Below are 20,185 nucleotides of genomic sequence, written 5' to 3'. Positions count from 1 at the left end.
CCGCAGCAAAGCCGGAGGTCGACATGTCCAAATAGACCAAATCAGAAACTAAGCAGAGAAAAACGGCATCTGTAGCGAAAGAAAACAGATGGAGGAAAAGCAAGAAAGAACAGGAGGATCCCCTCCCCCCATAGAGGGTCTGTTATCCCCAGATCGAGTGCGTCCAGTGGAATCCATGTGTTGGCAGCCCCAACTGATGACAAAACACGAAGCAAGCATCTGGAGGAAGCTCAAACCCTTCATGCGTTGCCACAGTTACTAGCGAGTGGTTTGCAAGCACAGGCACGTCTGCTGCAAGTACAGCGCCGTCAGGAGACAGGGGTTGCTGGCCCATTCCCCACGCTCGGTGGCTGGGCATCACCGCCCTGGAGTACGGCCGATAGAAAACGGCAGCTGCCATTTGCGCCGCCCGGCAACTCATACTTACCTGGCAGGGGAGATACCATGATCAAGAAGGTGGTTCACCCAGGGCGAGGCTTGGCCATTGCACTCCGGCCACGCTGACCCCTGCGAATTCCCCAAATGTGGGAATCTCGACTGCATAATTTCTGGTAGTGGGGGACTGCGTTCGCGCTCTCCCCTGAGCACAGTGGTTCAAGACAGAGTGCCGGCGGTAGCGTCGGACCCGGCTGGAGCGTCGCTTCCCTCTCTTCCTCGCCCTTTGCCAAGCCTCTTTCGCTCCAGTAGAGCTGCGCGCGCCTGTGGAAGGCCTGCCCACCCGTCGCTAGAAGAGTCTGTTCAGACGCCGAAAACTACTCGAAAGGTCCCCCCTCAAAGCGGTTTGACCAGGTGAAGGAACACGCAAAGGGAGCCCCAGGTGGCTTTTGTCCGCCAAGCGAGTGTGCCCTGTGGAACGTCAGGATTTTATTTGCCGGCCTGCCGCTGTTACTGACGGAACGAATGCAGACCGTGTGAAAGGTCATCATTTTATCAGCCGTTAAGTAAGCGAACGCTTCTGCTCGGATCAGAGGTAACTTTGTTTCAAGAACTGCAATCTTTTGCAGACGTCTGTGGCGTTTTGGGCAGAGGGACGGTTCTAAACCAATCTGAACCAGAGGCAATTTCGCAGCCAGCCGTCGGTGGTTTCCCGTCTCAGGAATGTAAGGTGCCTGCAGCGGGAGGTTGTTCCGTTAGCGCTTCCGCTTTCGTCAGTGAAGTTCTTTTGCGGAACGTTTGTAGATCCCGTCGTGTTCTTCAAGCTATGTCGTTTGAGCACTGTGCTGATAGGCTGACGTAAGAAAACAGGACACGAAATATACAAGGCGAGAGTGCAAAGCACGGAGCTCTAGGCAAAGGCGGTCCGAACCGCAGCAAAGCCGGAGGTCGACATGTCCAAATAGACCAAATCAGAAACTAAGCAGAGAAAAACGGCATCTGTAGCGAAAGAAAACAGATGGAGGAAAAGCAAGAAAGAACAGGAGGATCCCCTCCCCCCATAGAGGGTCTGTTATCCCCAGATCGAGTGCGTCCAGTGGAATCCATGTGTTGGCAGCCCCAACTGATGACAAAACACGAAGCAAGCATCTGGAGGAAGCTCAAACCCTTCATGCGTTGCCACAGTTACTAGCGAGTGGTTTGCAAGCACAGGCACGTCTGCTGCAAGTACAGCGCCGTCAGGAGACAGGGGTTGCTGGCCCATTCCCCACGCTCGGTGGCTGGGCATCACCGCCCTGGAGTACGGCCGATAGAAAACGGCAGCTGCCATTTGCGCCGCCCGGCAACTCATACTTACCTGGCAGGGGAGATACCATGATCAAGAAGGTGGTTCACCCAGGGCGAGGCTTGGCCATTGCACTCCGGCCACGCTGACCCCTGCGAATTCCCCAAATGTGGGAATCTCGACTGCATAATTTCTGGTAGTGGGGGACTGCGTTCGCGCTCTCCCCTGAGCACAGTGGTTCAAGACAGAGTGCCGGCGGTAGCGTCGGACCCGGCTGGAGCGTCGCTTCCCTCTCTTCCTCGCCCTTTGCCAAGCCTCTTTCGCTCCAGTAGAGCTGCGCGCGCCTGTGGAAGGCCTGCCCACCCGTCGCTAGAAGAGTCTGTTCAGACGCCGAAAACTACTCGAAAGGTCCCCCCTCAAAGCGGTTTGACCAGGTGAAGGAACACGCAAAGGGAGCCCCCGGTGGCTTTTGTCCGCCAAGCGAGTGTGCCCTGTGGAACGTCAGGATTTTATTTGCCGGCCTGCCGCTGTTACTGACGGAACGAATGCAGACCGTGTGAAAGGTCATCATTTTATCAGCCGTTAAGTAAGCGAACGCTTCTGCTCGGATCAGAGGTAACTTTGTTTCAAGAACTGCAATCTTTTGCAGACGTCTGTGGCGTTTTGGGCAGAGGGACGGTTCTAAACCAATCTGAACCAGAGGCAATTTCGCAGCCAGCCGTCGGTGGTTTCCCGTCTCAGGAATGTAAGGTGCCTGCAGCGGGAGGTTGTTCCGTTAGCGCTTCCGCTTTCGTCAGTGAAGTTCTTTTGCGGAACGTTTGTAGATCCCGTCGTGTTCTTCAAGCTATGTCGTTTGAGCACTGTGCTGATAGGCTGACGTAAGAAAACAGGACACGAAATATACAAGGCGAGAGTGCAAAGCACGGAGCTCTAGGCAAAGGCGGTCCGAACCGCAGCAAAGCCGGAGGTCGACATGTCCAAATAGACCAAATCAGAAACTAAGCAGAGAAAAACGGCATCTGTAGCGAAAGAAAACAGATGGAGGAAAAGCAAGAAAGAACAGGAGGATCCCCTCCCCCCATAGAGGGTCTGTTATCCCCAGATCGAGTGCGTCCAGTGGAATCCATGTGTTGGCAGCCCCAACTGATGACAAAACACGAAGCAAGCATCTGGAGGAAGCTCAAACCCTTCATGCGTTGCCACAGTTACTAGCGAGTGGTTTGCAAGCACAGGCACGTCTGCTGCAAGTACAGCGCCGTCAGGAGACAGGGGTTGCTGGCCCATTCCCCACGCTCGGTGGCTGGGCATCACCGCCCTGGAGTACGGCCGATAGAAAACGGCAGCTGCCATTTGCGCCGCCCGGCAACTCATACTTACCTGGCAGGGGAGATACCATGATCAAGAAGGTGGTTCACCCAGGGCGAGGCTTGGCCATTGCACTCCGGCCACGCTGACCCCTGCGAATTCCCCAAATGTGGGAATCTCGACTGCATAATTTCTGGTAGTGGGGGACTGCGTTCGCGCTCTCCCCTGAGCACAGTGGTTCAAGACAGAGTGCCGGCGGTAGCGTCGGACCCGGCTGGAGCGTCGCTTCCCTCTCTTCCTCGCCCTTTGCCAAGCCTCTTTCGCTCCAGTAGAGCTGCGCGCGCCTGTGGAAGGCCTGCCCACCCGTCGCTAGAAGAGTCTGTTCAGACGCCGAAAACTACTCGAAAGGTCCCCCCTCAAAGCGGTTTGACCAGGTGAAGGAACACGCAAAGGGAGCCCCCGGTGGCTTTTGTCCGCCAAGCGAGTGTGCCCTGTGGAACGTCAGGATTTTATTTGCCGGCCTGCCGCTGTTACTGACGGAACGAATGCAGACCGTGTGAAAGGTCATCATTTTATCAGCCGTTAAGTAAGCGAACGCTTCTGCTCGGATCAGAGGTAACTTTGTTTCAAGAACTGCAATCTTTTGCAGACGTCTGTGGCGTTTTGGGCAGAGGGACGGTTCTAAACCAATCTGAACCAGAGGCAATTTCGCAGCCAGCCGTCGGTGGTTTCCCGTCTCAGGAATGTAAGGTGCCTGCAGCGGGAGGTTGTTCCGTTAGCGCTTCCGCTTTCGTCAGTGAAGTTCTTTTGCGGAACGTTTGTAGATCCCGTCGTGTTCTTCAAGCTATGTCGTTTGAGCACTGTGCTGATAGGCTGACGTAAGAAAACAGGACACGAAATATACAAGGCGAGAGTGCAAAGCACGGAGCTCTAGGCAAAGGCGGTCCGAACCGCAGCAAAGCCGGAGGTCGACATGTCCAAATAGACCAAATCAGAAACTAAGCAGAGAAAAACGGCATCTGTAGCGAAAGAAAACAGATGGAGGAAAAGCAAGAAAGAACAGGAGGATCCCCTCCCCCCATAGAGGGTCTGTTATCCCCAGATCGAGTGCGTCCAGTGGAATCCATGTGTTGGCAGCCCCAACTGATGACAAAACACGAAGCAAGCATCTGGAGGAAGCTCAAACCCTTCATGCGTTGCCACAGTTACTAGCGAGTGGTTTGCAAGCACAGGCACGTCTGCTGCAAGTACAGCGCCGTCAGGAGACAGGGGTTGCTGGCCCATTCCCCACGCTCGGTGGCTGGGCATCACCGCCCTGGAGTACGGCCGATAGAAAACGGCAGCTGCCATTTGCGCCGCCCGGCAACTCATACTTACCTGGCAGGGGAGATACCATGATCAAGAAGGTGGTTCACCCAGGGCGAGGCTTGGCCATTGCACTCCGGCCACGCTGACCCCTGCGAATTCCCCAAATGTGGGAATCTCGACTGCATAATTTCTGGTAGTGGGGGACTGCGTTCGCGCTCTCCCCTGAGCACAGTGGTTCAAGACAGAGTGCCGGCGGTAGCGTCGGACCCGGCTGGAGCGTCGCTTCCCTCTATTCCTCGCCCTTTGCCAAGCCTCTTTCGCTCCAGTAGAGCTGCGCGCGCCTGTGGAAGGCCTGCCCACCCGTCGCTAGAAGAGTCTGTTCAGACGCCGAAAACTACTCGAAAGGTCCCCCCTCAAAGCGGTTTGACCAGGTGAAGGAACACGCAAAGGGAGCCCCCGGTGGCTTTTGTCCGCCAAGCGAGTGTGCCCTGTGGAACGTCAGGATTTTATTTGCCGGCCTGCCGCTGTTACTGACGGAACGAATGCAGACCGTGTGAAAGGTCATCATTTTATCAGCCGTTAAGTAAGCGAACGCTTCTGCTCGGATCAGAGGTAACTTTGTTTCAAGAACTGCAATCTTTTGCAGACGTCTGTGGCGTTTTGGGCAGAGGGACGGTTCTAAACCAATCTGAACCAGAGGCAATTTCGCAGCCAGCCGTCGGTGGTTTCCCGTCTCAGGAATGTAAGGTGCCTGCAGCGGGAGGTTGTTCCGTTAGCGCTTCCGCTTTCGTCAGTGAAGTTCTTTTGCGGAACGTTTGTAGATCCCGTCGTGTTCTTCAAGCTATGTCGTTTGAGCACTGTGCTGATAGGCTGACGTAAGAAAACAGGACACGAAATATACAAGGCGAGAGTGCAAAGCACGGAGCTCTAGGCAAAGGCGGTCCGAACCGCAGCAAAGCCGGAGGTCGACATGTCCAAATAGACCAAATCAGAAACTAAGCAGAGAAAAACGGCATCTGTAGCGAAAGAAAACAGATGGAGGAAAAGCAAGAAAGAACAGGAGGATCCCCTCCCCCCATAGAGGGTCTGTTATCCCCAGATCGAGTGCGTCCAGTGGAATCCATGTGTTGGCAGCCCCAACTGATGACAAAACACGAAGCAAGCATCTGGAGGAAGCTCAAACCCTTCATGCGTTGCCACAGTTACTAGCGAGTGGTTTGCAAGCACAGGCACGTCTGCTGCAAGTACAGCGCCGTCAGGAGACAGGGGTTGCTGGCCCATTCCCCACGCTCGGTGGCTGGGCATCACCGCCCTGGAGTACGGCCGATAGAAAACGGCAGCTGCCATTTGCGCCGCCCGGCAACTCATACTTACCTGGCAGGGGAGATACCATGATCAAGAAGGTGGTTCACCCAGGGCGAGGCTTGGCCATTGCACTCCGGCCACGCTGACCCCTGCGAATTCCCCAAATGTGGGAATCTCGACTGCATAATTTCTGGTAGTGGGGGACTGCGTTCGCGCTCTCCCCTGAGCACAGTGGTTCAAGACAGAGTGCCGGCGGTAGCGTTGGACCCGGCTGGAGCGTCGCTTCCCTCTCTTCCTCGCCCTTTGCCAAGCCTCTTTCGCTCCAGTAGAGCTGCGCGCGCCTGTGGAAGGCCTGCCCACCCGTCGCTAGAAGAGTCTGTTCAGACGCCGAAAACTACTCGAAAGGTCCCCCCTCAAAGCGGTTTGACCAGGTGAAGGAACACGCAAAGGGAGCCCCCGGTGGCTTTTGTCCGCCAAGCGAGTGTGCCCTGTGGAACGTCAGGATTTTATTTGCCGGCCTGCCGCTGTTACTGACGGAACGAATGCAGACCGTGTGAAAGGTCATCATTTTATCAGCCGTTAAGTAAGCGAACGCTTCTGCTCGGATCAGAGGTAACTTTGTTTCAAGAACTGCAATCTTTTGCAGACGTCTGTGGCGTTTTGGGCAGAGGGACGGTTCTAAACCAATCTGAACCAGAGGCAATTTCGCAGCCAGCCGTCGGTGGTTTCCCGTCTCAGGAATGTAAGGTGCCTGCAGCGGGAGGTTGTTCCGTTAGCGCTTCCGCTTTCGTCAGTGAAGTTCTTTTGCGGAACGTTTGTAGATCCCGTCGTGTTCTTCAAGCTATGTCGTTTGAGCACTGTGCTGATAGGCTGACGTAAGAAAACAGGACACGAAATATACAAGGCGAGAGTGCAAAGCACGGAGCTCTAGGCAAAGGCGGTCCGAACCGCAGCAAAGCCGGAGGTCGACATGTCCAAATAGACCAAATCAGAAACTAAGCAGAGAAAAACGGCATCTGTAGCGAAAGAAAACAGATGGAGGAAAAGCAAGAAAGAACAGGAGGATCCCCTCCCCCCATAGAGGGTCTGTTATCCCCAGATCGAGTGCGTCCAGTGGAATCCATGTGTTGGCAGCCCCAACTGATGACAAAACACGAAGCAAGCATCTGGAGGAAGCTCAAACCCTTCATGCGTTGCCACAGTTACTAGCGAGTGGTTTGCAAGCACAGGCACGTCTGCTGCAAGTACAGCGCCGTCAGGAGACAGGGGTTGCTGGCCCATTCCCCACGCTCGGTGGCTGGGCATCACCGCCCTGGAGTACGGCCGATAGAAAACGGCAGCTGCCATTTGCGCCGCCCGGCAACTCATACTTACCTGGCAGGGGAGATACCATGATCAAGAAGGTGGTTCACCCAGGGCGAGGCTTGGCCATTGCACTCCGGCCACGCTGACCCCTGCGAATTCCCCAAATGTGGGAATCTCGACTGCATAATTTCTGGTAGTGGGGGACTGCGTTCGCGCTCTCCCCTGAGCACAGTGGTTCAAGACAGAGTGCCGGCGGTAGCGTCGGACCCGGCTGGAGCGTCGCTTCCCTCTCTTCCTCGCCCTTTGCCAAGCCTCTTTCGCTCCAGTAGAGCTGCGCGCGCCTGTGGAAGGCCTGCCCACCCGTCGCTAGAAGAGTCTGTTCAGACGCCGAAAACTACTCGAAAGGTCCCCCCTCAAAGCGGTTTGACCAGGTGAAGGAACACGCAAAGGGAGCCCCCGGTGGCTTTTGTCCGCCAAGCGAGTGTGCCCTGTGGAACGTCAGGATTTTATTTGCCGGCCTGCCGCTGTTACTGACGGAACGAATGCAGACCGTGTGAAAGGTCATCATTTTATCAGCCGTTAAGTAAGCGAACGCTTCTGCTCGGATCAGAGGTAACTTTGTTTCAAGAACTGCAATCTTTTGCAGACGTCTGTGGCGTTTTGGGCAGAGGGACGGTTCTAAACCAATCTGAACCAGAGGCAATTTCGCAGCCAGCCGTCGGTGGTTTCCCGTCTCAGGAATGTAAGGTGCCTGCAGCGGGAGGTTGTTCCGTTAGCGCTTCCGCTTTCGTCAGTGAAGTTCTTTTGCGGAACGTTTGTAGATCCCGTCGTGTTCTTCAAGCTATGTCGTTTGAGCACTGTGCTGATAGGCTGACGTAAGAAAACAGGACACGAAATATACAAGGCGAGAGTGCAAAGCACGGAGCTCTAGGCAAAGGCGGTCCGAACCGCAGCAAAGCCGGAGGTCGACATGTCCAAATAGACCAAATCAGAAACTAAGCAGAGAAAAACGGCATCTGTAGCGAAAGAAAACAGATGGAGGAAAAGCAAGAAAGAACAGGAGGATCCCCTCCCCCCATAGAGGGTCTGTTATCCCCAGATCGAGTGCGTCCAGTGGAATCCATGTGTTGGCAGCCCCAACTGATGACAAAACACGAAGCAAGCATCTGGAGGAAGCTCAAACCCTTCATGCGTTGCCACAGTTACTAGCGAGTGGTTTGCAAGCACAGGCACGTCTGCTGCAAGTACAGCGCCGTCAGGAGACAGGGGTTGCTGGCCCATTCCCCACGCTCGGTGGCTGGGCATCACCGCCCTGGAGTACGGCCGATAGAAAACGGCAGCTGCCATTTGCGCCGCCCGGCAACTCATACTTACCTGGCAGGGGAGATACCATGATCAAGAAGGTGGTTCACCCAGGGCGAGGCTTGGCCATTGCACTCCGGCCACGCTGACCCCTGCGAATTCCCCAAATGTGGGAATCTCGACTGCATAATTTCTGGTAGTGGGGGACTGCGTTCGCGCTCTCCCCTGAGCACAGTGGTTCAAGACAGAGTGCCGGCGGTAGCGTCGGACCCGGCTGGAGCGTCGCTTCCCTCTCTTCCTCGCCCTTTGCCAAGCCTCTTTCGCTCCAGTAGAGCTGCGCGCGCCTGTGGAAGGCCTGCCCACCCGTCGCTAGAAGAGTCTGTTCAGACGCCGAAAACTACTCGAAAGGTCCCCCCTCAAAGCGGTTTGACCAGGTGAAGGAACACGCAAAGGGAGCCCCCGGTGGCTTTTGTCCGCCAAGCGAGTGTGCCCTGTGGAACGTCAGGATTTTATTTGCCGGCCTGCCGCTGTTACTGACGGAACGAATGCAGACCGTGTGAAAGGTCATCATTTTATCAGCCGTTAAGTAAGCGAACGCTTCTGCTCGGATCAGAGGTAACTTTGTTTCAAGAACTGCAATCTTTTGCAGACGTCTGTGGCGTTTTGGGCAGAGGGACGGTTCTAAACCAATCTGAACCAGAGGCAATTTCGCAGCCAGCCGTCGGTGGTTTCCCGTCTCAGGAATGTAAGGTGCCTGCAGCGGGAGGTTGTTCCGTTAGCGCTTCCGCTTTCGTCAGTGAAGTTCTTTTGCGGAACGTTTGTAGATCCCGTCGTGTTCTTCAAGCTATGTCGTTTGAGCACTGTGCTGATAGGCTGACGTAAGAAAACAGGACACGAAATATACAAGGCGAGAGTGCAAAGCACGGAGCTCTAGGCAAAGGCGGTCCGAACCGCAGCAAAGCCGGAGGTCGACATGTCCAAATAGACCAAATCAGAAACTAAGCAGAGAAAAACGGCATCTGTAGCGAAAGAAAACAGATGGAGGAAAAGCAAGAAAGAACAGGAGGATCCCCTCCCCCCATAGAGGGTCTGTTATCCCCAGATCGAGTGCGTCCAGTGGAATCCATGTGTTGGCAGCCCCAACTGATGACAAAACACGAAGCAAGCATCTGGAGGAAGCTCAAACCCTTCATGCGTTGCCACAGTTACTAGCGAGTGGTTTGCAAGCACAGGCACGTCTGCTGCAAGTACAGCGCCGTCAGGAGACAGGGGTTGCTGGCCCATTCCCCACGCTCGGTGGCTGGGCATCACCGCCCTGGAGTACGGCCGATAGAAAACGGCAGCTGCCATTTGCGCCGCCCGGCAACTCATACTTACCTGGCAGGGGAGATACCATGATCAAGAAGGTGGTTCACCCAGGGCGAGGCTTGGCCATTGCACTCCGGCCACGCTGACCCCTGCGAATTCCCCAAATGTGGGAATCTCGACTGCATAATTTCTGGTAGTGGGGGACTGCGTTCGCGCTCTCCCCTGAGCACAGTGGTTCAAGACAGAGTGCCGGCGGTAGCGTCGGACCCGGCTGGAGCGTCGCTTCCCTCTCTTCCTCGCCCTTTGCCAAGCCTCTTTCGCTCCAGTAGAGCTGCGCGCGCCTGTGGAAGGCCTGCCCACCCGTCGCTAGAAGAGTCTGTTCAGACGCCGAAAACTACTCGAAAGGTCCCCCCTCAAAGCGGTTTGACCAGGTGAAGGAACACGCAAAGGGAGCCCCCGGTGGCTTTTGTCCGCCAAGCGAGTGTGCCCTGTGGAACGTCAGGATTTTATTTGCCGGCCTGCCGCTGTTACTGACGGAACGAATGCAGACCGTGTGAAAGGTCATCATTTTATCAGCCGTTAAGTAAGCGAACGCTTCTGCTCGGATCAGAGGTAACTTTGTTTCAAGAACTGCAATCTTTTGCAGACGTCTGTGGCGTTTTGGGCAGAGGGACGGTTCTAAACCAATCTGAACCAGAGGCAATTTCGCAGCCAGCCGTCGGTGGTTTCCCGTCTCAGGAATGTAAGGTGCCTGCAGCGGGAGGTTGTTCCGTTAGCGCTTCCGCTTTCGTCAGTGAAGTTCTTTTGCGGAACGTTTGTAGATCCCGTCGTGTTCTTCAAGCTATGTCGTTTGAGCACTGTGCTGATAGGCTGACGTAAGAAAACAGGACACGAAATATACAAGGCGAGAGTGCAAAGCACGGAGCTCTAGGCAAAGGCGGTCCGAACCGCAGCAAAGCCGGAGGTCGACATGTCCAAATAGACCAAATCAGAAACTAAGCAGAGAAAAACGGCATCTGTAGCGAAAGAAAACAGATGGAGGAAAAGCAAGAAAGAACAGGAGGATCCCCTCCCCCCATAGAGGGTCTGTTATCCCCAGATCGAGTGCGTCCAGTGGAATCCATGTGTTGGCAGCCCCAACTGATGACAAAACACGAAGCAAGCATCTGGAGGAAGCTCAAACCCTTCATGCGTTGCCACAGTTACTAGCGAGTGGTTTGCAAGCACAGGCACGTCTGCTGCAAGTACAGCGCCGTCAGGAGACAGGGGTTGCTGGCCCATTCCCCACGCTCGGTGGCTGGGCATCACCGCCCTGGAGTACGGCCGATAGAAAACGGCAGCTGCCATTTGCGCCGCCCGGCAACTCATACTTACCTGGCAGGGGAGATACCATGATCAAGAAGGTGGTTCACCCAGGGCGAGGCTTGGCCATTGCACTCCGGCCACGCTGACCCCTGCGAATTCCCCAAATGTGGGAATCTCGACTGCATAATTTCTGGTAGTGGGGGACTGCGTTCGCGCTCTCCCCTGAGCACAGTGGTTCAAGACAGAGTGCCGGCGGTAGCGTCGGACCCGGCTGGAGCGTCGCTTCCCTCTCTTCCTCGCCCTTTGCCAAGCCTCTTTCGCTCCAGTAGAGCTGCGCGCGCCTGTGGAAGGCCTGCCCACCCGTCGCTAGAAGAGTCTGTTCAGACGCCGAAAACTACTCGAAAGGTCCCCCCTCAAAGCGGTTTGACCAGGTGAAGGAACACGCAAAGGGAGCCCCCGGTGGCTTTTGTCCGCCAAGCGAGTGTGCCCTGTGGAACGTCAGGATTTTATTTGCCGGCCTGCCGCTGTTACTGACGGAACGAATGCAGACCGTGTGAAAGGTCATCATTTTATCAGCCGTTAAGTAAGCGAACGCTTCTGCTCGGATCAGAGGTAACTTTGTTTCAAGAACTGCAATCTTTTGCAGACGTCTGTGGCGTTTTGGGCAGAGGGACGGTTCTAAACCAATCTGAACCAGAGGCAATTTCGCAGCCAGCCGTCGGTGGTTTCCCGTCTCAGGAATGTAAGGTGCCTGCAGCGGGAGGTTGTTCCGTTAGCGCTTCCGCTTTCGTCAGTGAAGTTCTTTTGCGGAACGTTTGTAGATCCCGTCGTGTTCTTCAAGCTATGTCGTTTGAGCACTGTGCTGATAGGCTGACGTAAGAAAACAGGACACGAAATATACAAGGCGAGAGTGCAAAGCACGGAGCTCTAGGCAAAGGCGGTCAAAGATATAGCCCTTTTCACAGTAATTTGCTGTAATCATGCTACCTGCCGTAATTTCACAATAAAAATATGAATACAACATATTACTGTGAATTTTTCAGTTAAATACTGTGAAAAGATACTAATGTAATTTACTGTGAAAAATGACAGTAACTTGTTGTGAAAACCTGGAAATTTTTTACAGTGTACGCTTTTCGAAGTCCTTCATTTGGCAGCTGATAGACTTCCCTGTGTCACAGCTTCGCTGCCATTATTTTTTCTCGTCTTCAAGGGCATTGTTTCTGTCAATGCTGTGTCGATGCCAACTGAGCTGCGTCCTTCCCTGGTGCTGCGCCTGTTTTAAATAGCTGTCTTAAGCTGTTGGTGTGCTTAAAAAAAAAAAAAAAAAAAAAAAAAAAAAAAAAAAAAAAAAAAAGTCAGTTTTCACCGGGGGTCTCATTATTCACCGAGAAGGGCAGGGATTTTTCTTCCAGCAGTCTGGTGTCAGCGGCTGGCTACCAGGCTGGTCTTGGAGAAGTTCTCTAGATTCTCGTAGCCTTTCGCAATATACCCTAGGAACGCCTTGATCAATCCTGAAAACTTTCTATTCAGGGACCATAGAAAGCGTATTGACTCAATGTATCTCAATGTGGTATGGAAACAGCTCAAACCAGGACCGCAAAGCACTTCAAAGAGTTGTGCGATTAGCTGAGCGCATCTCAATGTCTGCTCTCCCCTCCTAGCAGGACATCTATCTCAAACTCTGTAAAAATAGAACTGTTAAAATCTATAAGGACTTAAATCACCCTGGTAATTACCTATTCACTTTGCTTCCATCTGGTAAGCTTTTCCGTAGCTTGATGGCAAAAACTGAGAGACTTAGGAGGAGCTTCTTTCCCCAGGCCATTAGGCTTCTAAATTCTAACCCGGTCTTATACATCACTTGACTTTACGTATATATCACTGTATTAGTCATATCTATAAGCTACCTCATATTGCTGCTATTCTTATTACTTTGTATAATTTTATCATTATTTTTTGCACATATTTTTCTTCTTATTATTTAATTTTTGTTAATCTACTTGCACTGTCTCTGGAGTGGACCTGACCTTCATTCACTGATGGTAATACTTTGTATTATTATTTATGTGACAAATAAAACTCTTGACCTGACTCGATTCTCGTCAGTTTGGATGAGACGTTTTGCAGACGGCCAGTGGACTCACTTTCCAGTTTATAACCCTCAATCTCTTCCAAGAGCAGGTCTGCAGAAATGGGACGAAAGTCAAAAGTCAGCCTTGATGATATACCCCCACCAGCCTAACAGAAAAGGGCCATAACTATACTCAACTCAGGGCGGGAACATGGTCCGGGTAGGAGTACTTTTGTGAGACGTAGGCTTCCAGAGGTCTGGGGGGGCGTAGGATCTTTGGCCATCCCTTGCCTGGGGGCCGGGTCGGGGAAGTGGTGCCGGCTGAGCAGGAGACTACCTTCTCCTCCTCTTCCTCCTCCACCAGCTTGCTGAGATCTTTGAGCTGGGACTGGATGCACTCTGTAGTAAGCATGCAGCAAGGTTCTGCACACAGACGCTCGGCATCTAGGCCAACTGGTTCCCAATCATCGTCTTCCGACCACGCTAACCGAGACACCACAGGAACCGCCCATTAATTGGATTGCAACCACGCAACAACTCCTGAGACACAACTCCTGAGTCACTTTTCCATACTTTGCTCTTCCCATGGCCTCTTTCCGGCCAGAGGCAGAGAGCTCTGCGTGCTGCTTCAGGTGTCTGTCTAGACGGGCCGGTGTTCTGCAACAGCTGGGCACCTGGCACAGCATCTTACGTGTGTCCTTATGGCCAGCGCTGAGCAAGAGCAAAAGCATCTTCTCTTCCGAGTTTGTCACCTTGTCAACCGCTAACAGGTGCGACAAGAGCCGGCTGTAGACTGAAGCAGAGCGTACATTCAGCCATGACCATCCAAGATCAATGCTGCAGGGAAAGACTTACACACTGAGTGGAATGGTTTAAAAGGAGGCGGCAGAGGCATCCACTTCCGAGTCATGACGCTGGTGACACTTCTTAAAGGGGTAAACATCTACCCCTGAACCAGGGGTATAAACCGATACCTTCAAGATCCCCTTGGTCCAATGCATGGATAAGCTGTTACTACTTTAGGGGGATTTCCCCATTCAAAGGAACCATGTGTGTCCAAGGAACAACGCACCGTTTGGGCAGCTTTACTGCGCCAGCCGTCGGAGCTTTTACACAGCCTTATTCTTTCTCTTTCTCACAAAGGGATGGTATGAGCCCCATCGAACACGCACCATTTTGGCAGCTTTACTGTGCCAGCCGTGGAAGCTTTTGCACAGCTTTTTTTCCTTCTCTTTCCCACAAAGGGATGGTATGAGCCCTATCAAACACGCACCTTTTTGGGCAGCTTTACTGCACCAGCCGCTGAAGCTTGAGCACTGCTTTTCCTTTTTCAAAGGGTTTAGTAGAACCCCACCAAACACACACACCTTTTTGGGCAGCTTTACTGCGCCAGCCATGGGAGCTTTTGCACAGCTTTTCCCTTTTTCAAATAGAATCGTAGAACCTGATCGAACATGCACTTTTTCAGGACATTTAGTGGGCGTCATTGTGCCCACCAGTCATTAGACCAGTCATCTTCCAACTGGACCATGATAGCTCGCTAGAAAGACCAACAATCCCACAAACTGGCCTAGTCGTTCCAGACGCTTGCTAGAAAGACCCACCACTCTGCAAACTCACTGCACTAGCTCTCACTTGACCAAAGCTTGCCCGGGGACCCACACTCTTCCCAGGGAGCCAGGGTCCACGTTAGGGGGGCTGGAACCACTGAGCTCAATATCCCACAAATCACACCCCTTCTGCCCAGGGACCCACACCCTTTCTGGGGCCATCGCCAGCCCCACAGGGTTCTCTTGATTGACACCTGTTCTCCAGCAGTGCCTGAGCACCCCACTTTTAAGCCCGGGAACATGGATTTAGAGAAAAAGCATGTGCTAGTTGTTCTGTTGGTGACCCACCTGGCTCTGGGGCACCACCCTCTCCACCACCTTAATGTACTGTGGTTCAGACAGCTGGGGTGCACCAGCCTTTCCCAGTTCCACTACCTATGGCAGTGCTCAAATTTCGAGGTGGCTGGGGTGCACCAATGACGCGTAGTTCTAGCAACAGATGATATAGGAGTTCTGTGTTAACCTTGCTCGGTTGGCAGGGTTCGAACGTGTTTGCTGGGGCAGCTAGTCTACATACAGACCCCTTGGTTCTTTCCCAACTATGCCAGGATGCACGACCAAATGCTCGCCTGAAACGGATGCAACTGCTCGGGCAGATGGCTTGGCCATAGACCCCTGCTTCTTTCCCATTGAGCCAGGATGCGCAACCAAAGGCTCGCGGGAAACAGATGCACCTGCTTGGGCAGATCAGCCTGGTTATAGCTCCCCTGGTTCTTTCCTATTTTGCCAGAACGCACAGCCAAAGGCTCGCAGGAAACAGACACAGCTGCTCAGGCAGACGGCTTGGCCATTGATCCCCTGCTTTTTTGCCATTGAGCCAGGACCCACGGCTGACGGCTTGCAAGAAACAGACACACTTACTCGGGCAGACCAGCCTGCCCTTAGACCACCTGCTTTTTTCCATTGTGCCAGGACGCGCGGTCAAAGGCTAGCGGGAAATGGATGCACCTGCTCGGTCAGACCAGCCTGGCCTTAGAGCCCCTGCTTTTTTCCCAATCGTGCCAAGAGGTGCGGCCGAAGGCTCGCGGGAAATGGATACACCTGTTCAGGCAGACCAGCCTGGCCTTAGAACCCCCTGGTTTGTTTAACCGCACAACTATCAACAAACAAAGTCCACAATTTCACGCCGTCCCCAAAATCCTGATGGCAGGTCAGAGGCATTTGGCATCAGGCACGTACTTCCAGGCGCAGGATATCTCGACAGGTTGGTCAGGAAAGATTGTTTCCCACCGGCAGTGGTGGAAAGAGTACTGAGAAAGCATACTTAAGTAAAAGTACCATTACTTGCATAAAAAATATAGTTAGAGTAGAGTAAATGTACCTGTTGTAAATATTACTCAAAGTAGGAGTAAAAAGTAGCCCTTTTAAAAGTACTCATGAGTAGTGAATACTGAGTATTATGCTGTTAAAAGTTGATACATTTACATGTAATTTGTTGATGTGTGTAAGCCTAACATTCTGTAGAAAAGCAAACTCATAAAACTTGTCTTCGATGTTGCTCTGAATGAGCGTTATAACTGTAGTGTAGTGTGTAACTGCTTCATTCTGGAGGGTTAAAAAAAAAACCAGACTCGTCTATGGGAGTCGATTCTTGTCTTCAAGTCAATTCCAGCACAATGTCCATTGAGGAATAGAGGAATCGACTATTTTGGAGTCGACACTCTAATCCCTAAGCAACGGCACTCAATCTGGCTGTCAACAAAGCTGCTCATGCGGCTGCTTTCGCCAATTTCAGGTAAGTTTAGTCCTTAAAAGCACTCGAATATTACATACAGCTGTTCCCGACTCTTTTCTTACTGGTAATTGACATTTGTGTTGAATATTTATTTTATAGTGATGGTTAGAGTGTGTAAAAACTCTGTTAGCGCCTTGGCATAGTAATGGGCTTTTGTTTATAAAATTTTTAGCTTTTAATGACAATGTTTTGTTATCAATGTTTATTAGGAGGTCGTGTAGTAAATAGCCTAAATATCTACTGTACTGTCAAACACGAATTGAAACCCCTTGTGGAAAAACAGCTTAAACCTGCCAACCAGTTTAGACAATTTTAAGCTGTTTTTTTCTGCAGGAACATTAGTACATACTTTCACTGTAACGACAAACTAATACAGCTTTTAAAAAGTACTTTGTGATTTCAGGACTGACACAATTACCCTCACAACAGAATAGAAGAGATTTCTAAAAACCTGATGGGAACTAGCTGATCACAGAGATGGAGGAAACATGGGTAATACAAGAAAACTTATTAAACAAAAATGTTTGATTAGTGTGTTAAGGCGCATTGTTGGTGCGTTGCTATTTTGAGTAAAAAAAGTTTAAAAAATTCGTAAAAAAATTCAATTTGGTATACGAAATGCATTTTTTCTGTTTGGAATAGAACACTCATTTGAGGGATGGTGGGTCTCTAGCACGACAAAGTCAGTTTGAGCAGGATGGTGGGTCTCTAGCACGACAAAGTCAGTTTGAGGGAATGGTGGGTCACTAGCACGACAAAAGTCAGTTTGAGGGGGGTGGTGGGTCTCTAGCACGACAAAGTCAGTTTGAGGGGGATGGTGGGTCTCTAGCACGACAAAGTCAGTTTGAGGGGGATGGTGGGTCTCTAGCATGACAAAGTCAGTTTGAGGGAATGGTGGGTCACTAGCACGACAAAGTCAATTTGAGGGGATGGTGGGTCTCTAGCACGACAAAGTCAGTTTGAGGGGGATGGTGGGTCTCTAGCATGACAAAGTCAGTTTGAGGGGATGGTGGGTCACTAGCACGACAAAGTCAATTTGAGGGGATGGTGGGTCACTAGCACGACAAAGTCAGTTTGAGGGTGATGGTGGGTCTTTGGAACAACCGCTGGCAAACTTATGGATGCGATCACCGGGGGAGTTGATTAGACCCAGGCCCAAGCCCACCATGACCTTCCCGAATAAAGACCACCTTTCTCAGCATGTCCCCCGCCCCCCGAGCCTTTGGAAGCCTTGAACCCGCAAGCCTACCCATTCCCGGACCACGTCCTCACACTGAGTTAAGTATTTTTATAGCACTTTGCTGTTGGGCTGGTGGGGTTATGTCGTCGTTTCTGCTGACTCTTGGTTGTCCCCTTTCTGCAGACCTGCTTTTGGGGGAATTTGAAGGCTTCCAACTGGGCAGCGAGCCTACCGCCCGCCTACGGAACAACATCACTTCCAAGCTGGGCAGTATCAAGACTTTTCTGGGATACATGGCAAAAGGCACCGCGGAGCCAGAGTACTTCCTTTTTCTCAATCAGCCAGCCCGAATCCGAGCTTGGCCTGCCCTGCTGGGCCGCACGCGGATGACCGAGCCAATGAGACAGCACTATCTAAAAAACCTAGCCCAGTTTCTAGACTACCTCTCAGAAACCCCGCCGGCCTCCTGCCGCCTCTCCAGCATGGCCCTGGTACTGATTCGCAGGGAGGTCAGAGCTCTCATTTGCGGCAAACGCCGGCATTTCATCGTGTACAAGGTCAGAACCAAGCAGGCGAAGGAAAGCAGACTAATCTCTAAGGCCAGCCTGGTACGCTGTCCCCAGATCGCTGGAAGGAACATCCCTGCTCTCCTAAGTAAGTGATCTATCCGCCGGTCAGCATTTCCACCTTTTCGTTTCTCCGTTTCTGCTCCAAGGCACCAGCAGCTCTTGGTTAAATCAGCCATGTCAGCCAGCCCCCCCTTCCCCCCCAAATGGAATAAGAAGAGCGGGCTGACGTGGCTGGTTTAACTGGGTTACCAAAAGAGCTGCTGGTGACCTGGAGCAGAAATTGGTGTTCTTATTTCCCCTTTGCTTTAGGCCACCAACAGCTTTTGGTTAAACCAGCCACGTCAGTCTGAAGGGAGGGCAGACTGACGTGGCTGGTTTAGCTGGGTGAACCAAGAGCTGCTGGTGACCCGGAGCAGAATATGATTATTCCCGCCCCCTCCCTTTGCTTTAGGGCTCCAACGGCTCTTGTTAAACCATAGTTAAACCATTGGTGGTCTAATTTGTCTAACCTTACTGCCTTCATCAGATAGCCTGGAGTCCAACCCAAACACTGTAGTATCAGGTTAACTACTGAGGTAGGAACCTTGTGTAGGTGTTTGTTGAAGGGGGAGCATTAAAGCCGTGGGTTTAATAGACATACTGTGTGGTCCTTCTGATGTGCCTCCTAGAAAGGTTATAGTGTACATATTAACCACTTAACATTGTGTCAGAAGCAAAAACGTAATATTAACGGATGTCGAACAAATAAGAGACAACACAGTACGCAGGCTATTTGTTTCTCTCTGCCGTTTACTGAAAGCTCGGGGCTAATGCTAGCGAGCTCACAGACTGCAAAATGAATCAGTTTCAAGTTTCTCCACCAGAGAAGTTTATATTTAAAGCAGAAGACTTGACTAAATGTATTATATGCTTTAACAGATTCCGCATCACATCTGGATTGGAGACGCAAGCGGATAAAAATCAAGTAAATGCGCTAATTTATACAATAGGGGAGGAGGCGGTGGATATATGGTTTTCCCTGCACCTCAGCCCAGTGGAAGCGAGTGTATGGAAGTTTTTTCCTAACAAAATTAAAATGAAAATTCAAATGCTTAAAAGATCAAATGATAAATCAAATGCTCAAACTATAAATCAAATGCTCCAACCGACATTGCAAATGATAAATCAAATGCTCAAACTGACTCTGCAAATGATAAATCAAATGCTCAAACGGACTTTGCAAATGGTGAATCAAATCCTCAAACCGACTCCTCAAATGATAAATCAAATCCTCAAACTGACATCGCAAATGATAAATCAAATCCTCAAACTGACATCGCAAATGATAAATCAAATCCTCAAACTGACATCGCAAATGATAAATCAAATCCTCAAACTGAGATCGCAAATGGTGAATCAAATGCTCAAACTATAAATCAAATCCTTAAACCGACATTGCAAATGGTGAATCAAATGCTCAAACAACTCTGCAAATGGTGAATCAAATCCTTAAACGACTCCGCAAATGGTGAATCAAATGCTAAAACTGACATCGCAAATGGTGAATCAAATGCTCAAACAGACATCGCAAATGATAAATCAAATGCAAATGAGGTGTCAATCAACCAGCATAGGCGGAGCTTTAAGGCGGAAGAGTTTGTTGTTGACAACAACCGGTAGCGCTACGACTTTTTCAAGGCGTTCAGATTTGCGTGCACTATTCCACGTCGTATCCGTATAAACTCGTGAAAGAGAAAGCGAGAAATCTCCTACTGCTTCTGTCCACATTCTGAAGTGTTCATCAGATGGGTACATCTATCACAGGAGGCCACGAAAAACCATACGGCAAGATGATAAAAAAAAGTTACATAACTGACGTTACAAGCGCAACTTTAAATAAATGGCAGGTTTAATAAATCTTAATTTAAATTAATATTTTATTACATAACCCAGATAGCAAAATACACTCGGGCCAGTTCCGGCTAGATTGTCGCCTGCCGGAGACTTACCCCTCGGCCCAACTTCGGCTGCCGGACTCGGACTCGAATCAAGCGGGCCAGATGCGGCGCGTGATTTTTTTCCCCAAACCAGTTAAGCGCAAACCACGCCCCCTACGCGAAAACCCCACCCCGCAGCTAGGACACGCTCGATTTCATTGGTCAACGTTGTTACTTGTGGCCTGAGAAAGAAGTTCAGAGTGCACACATCAATCAAGGTCGTCGTTGATGGATCCGTCGTTG

The 20,185-nt window shown here is 51.4% G+C and overlaps 9 non-coding genes across 9 annotated transcripts; all 9 read left to right on the top strand.

Annotated features, from left to right (window-relative positions):
* Nucleotides 1-419: 419 nt before the first annotated feature.
* Nucleotides 420-583, top strand: LOC137489427 (U1 spliceosomal RNA). The gene has a single exon (XR_011008851.2). It is a non-coding gene; the product is annotated as a U1 spliceosomal RNA (small nuclear RNA).
* Nucleotides 584-1,724: 1,141 nt separating this feature from the next.
* On the top strand, nt 1,725-1,888 carry LOC137489428 (U1 spliceosomal RNA). Its single transcript, XR_011008852.2, has one exon. It is a non-coding gene; the product is annotated as a U1 spliceosomal RNA (small nuclear RNA).
* Nucleotides 1,889-3,029: 1,141 nt separating this feature from the next.
* Nucleotides 3,030-3,193, top strand: LOC137489429 (U1 spliceosomal RNA). Its single transcript, XR_011008853.2, has one exon. It is a non-coding gene; the product is annotated as a U1 spliceosomal RNA (small nuclear RNA).
* A 1,141-nt stretch (nt 3,194-4,334) lies between these two features.
* On the top strand, nt 4,335-4,498 carry LOC137489430 (U1 spliceosomal RNA). The gene has a single exon (XR_011008854.2). It is a non-coding gene; the product is annotated as a U1 spliceosomal RNA (small nuclear RNA).
* Nucleotides 4,499-5,639: 1,141 nt separating this feature from the next.
* On the top strand, nt 5,640-5,803 carry LOC137489431 (U1 spliceosomal RNA). Its single transcript, XR_011008855.2, has one exon. It is a non-coding gene; the product is annotated as a U1 spliceosomal RNA (small nuclear RNA).
* A 1,141-nt stretch (nt 5,804-6,944) lies between these two features.
* On the top strand, nt 6,945-7,108 carry LOC137489432 (U1 spliceosomal RNA). Its single transcript, XR_011008856.2, has one exon. It is a non-coding gene; the product is annotated as a U1 spliceosomal RNA (small nuclear RNA).
* A 1,141-nt stretch (nt 7,109-8,249) lies between these two features.
* Nucleotides 8,250-8,413, top strand: LOC137494250 (U1 spliceosomal RNA). Its single transcript, XR_011014210.1, has one exon. It is a non-coding gene; the product is annotated as a U1 spliceosomal RNA (small nuclear RNA).
* Nucleotides 8,414-9,554: 1,141 nt separating this feature from the next.
* Nucleotides 9,555-9,718, top strand: LOC137494251 (U1 spliceosomal RNA). The gene has a single exon (XR_011014211.1). It is a non-coding gene; the product is annotated as a U1 spliceosomal RNA (small nuclear RNA).
* A 1,141-nt stretch (nt 9,719-10,859) lies between these two features.
* On the top strand, nt 10,860-11,023 carry LOC137494252 (U1 spliceosomal RNA). Its single transcript, XR_011014212.1, has one exon. It is a non-coding gene; the product is annotated as a U1 spliceosomal RNA (small nuclear RNA).
* The last annotated feature ends 9,162 nt before the right edge of the window (nt 11,024-20,185 follow it).

The sequence above is a fragment of the Danio rerio genome, chromosome 4 (assembly GCF_049306965.1).
Source record: "Danio rerio strain Tuebingen ecotype United States chromosome 4, GRCz12tu, whole genome shotgun sequence".
In the NCBI taxonomy this organism is placed as follows: Eukaryota; Metazoa; Chordata; class Actinopteri; order Cypriniformes; family Danionidae; genus Danio; species Danio rerio.
Note: the sequence above shows the minus strand (reverse complement) of the source record. Positions and strands in the feature narration are given on the sequence as shown.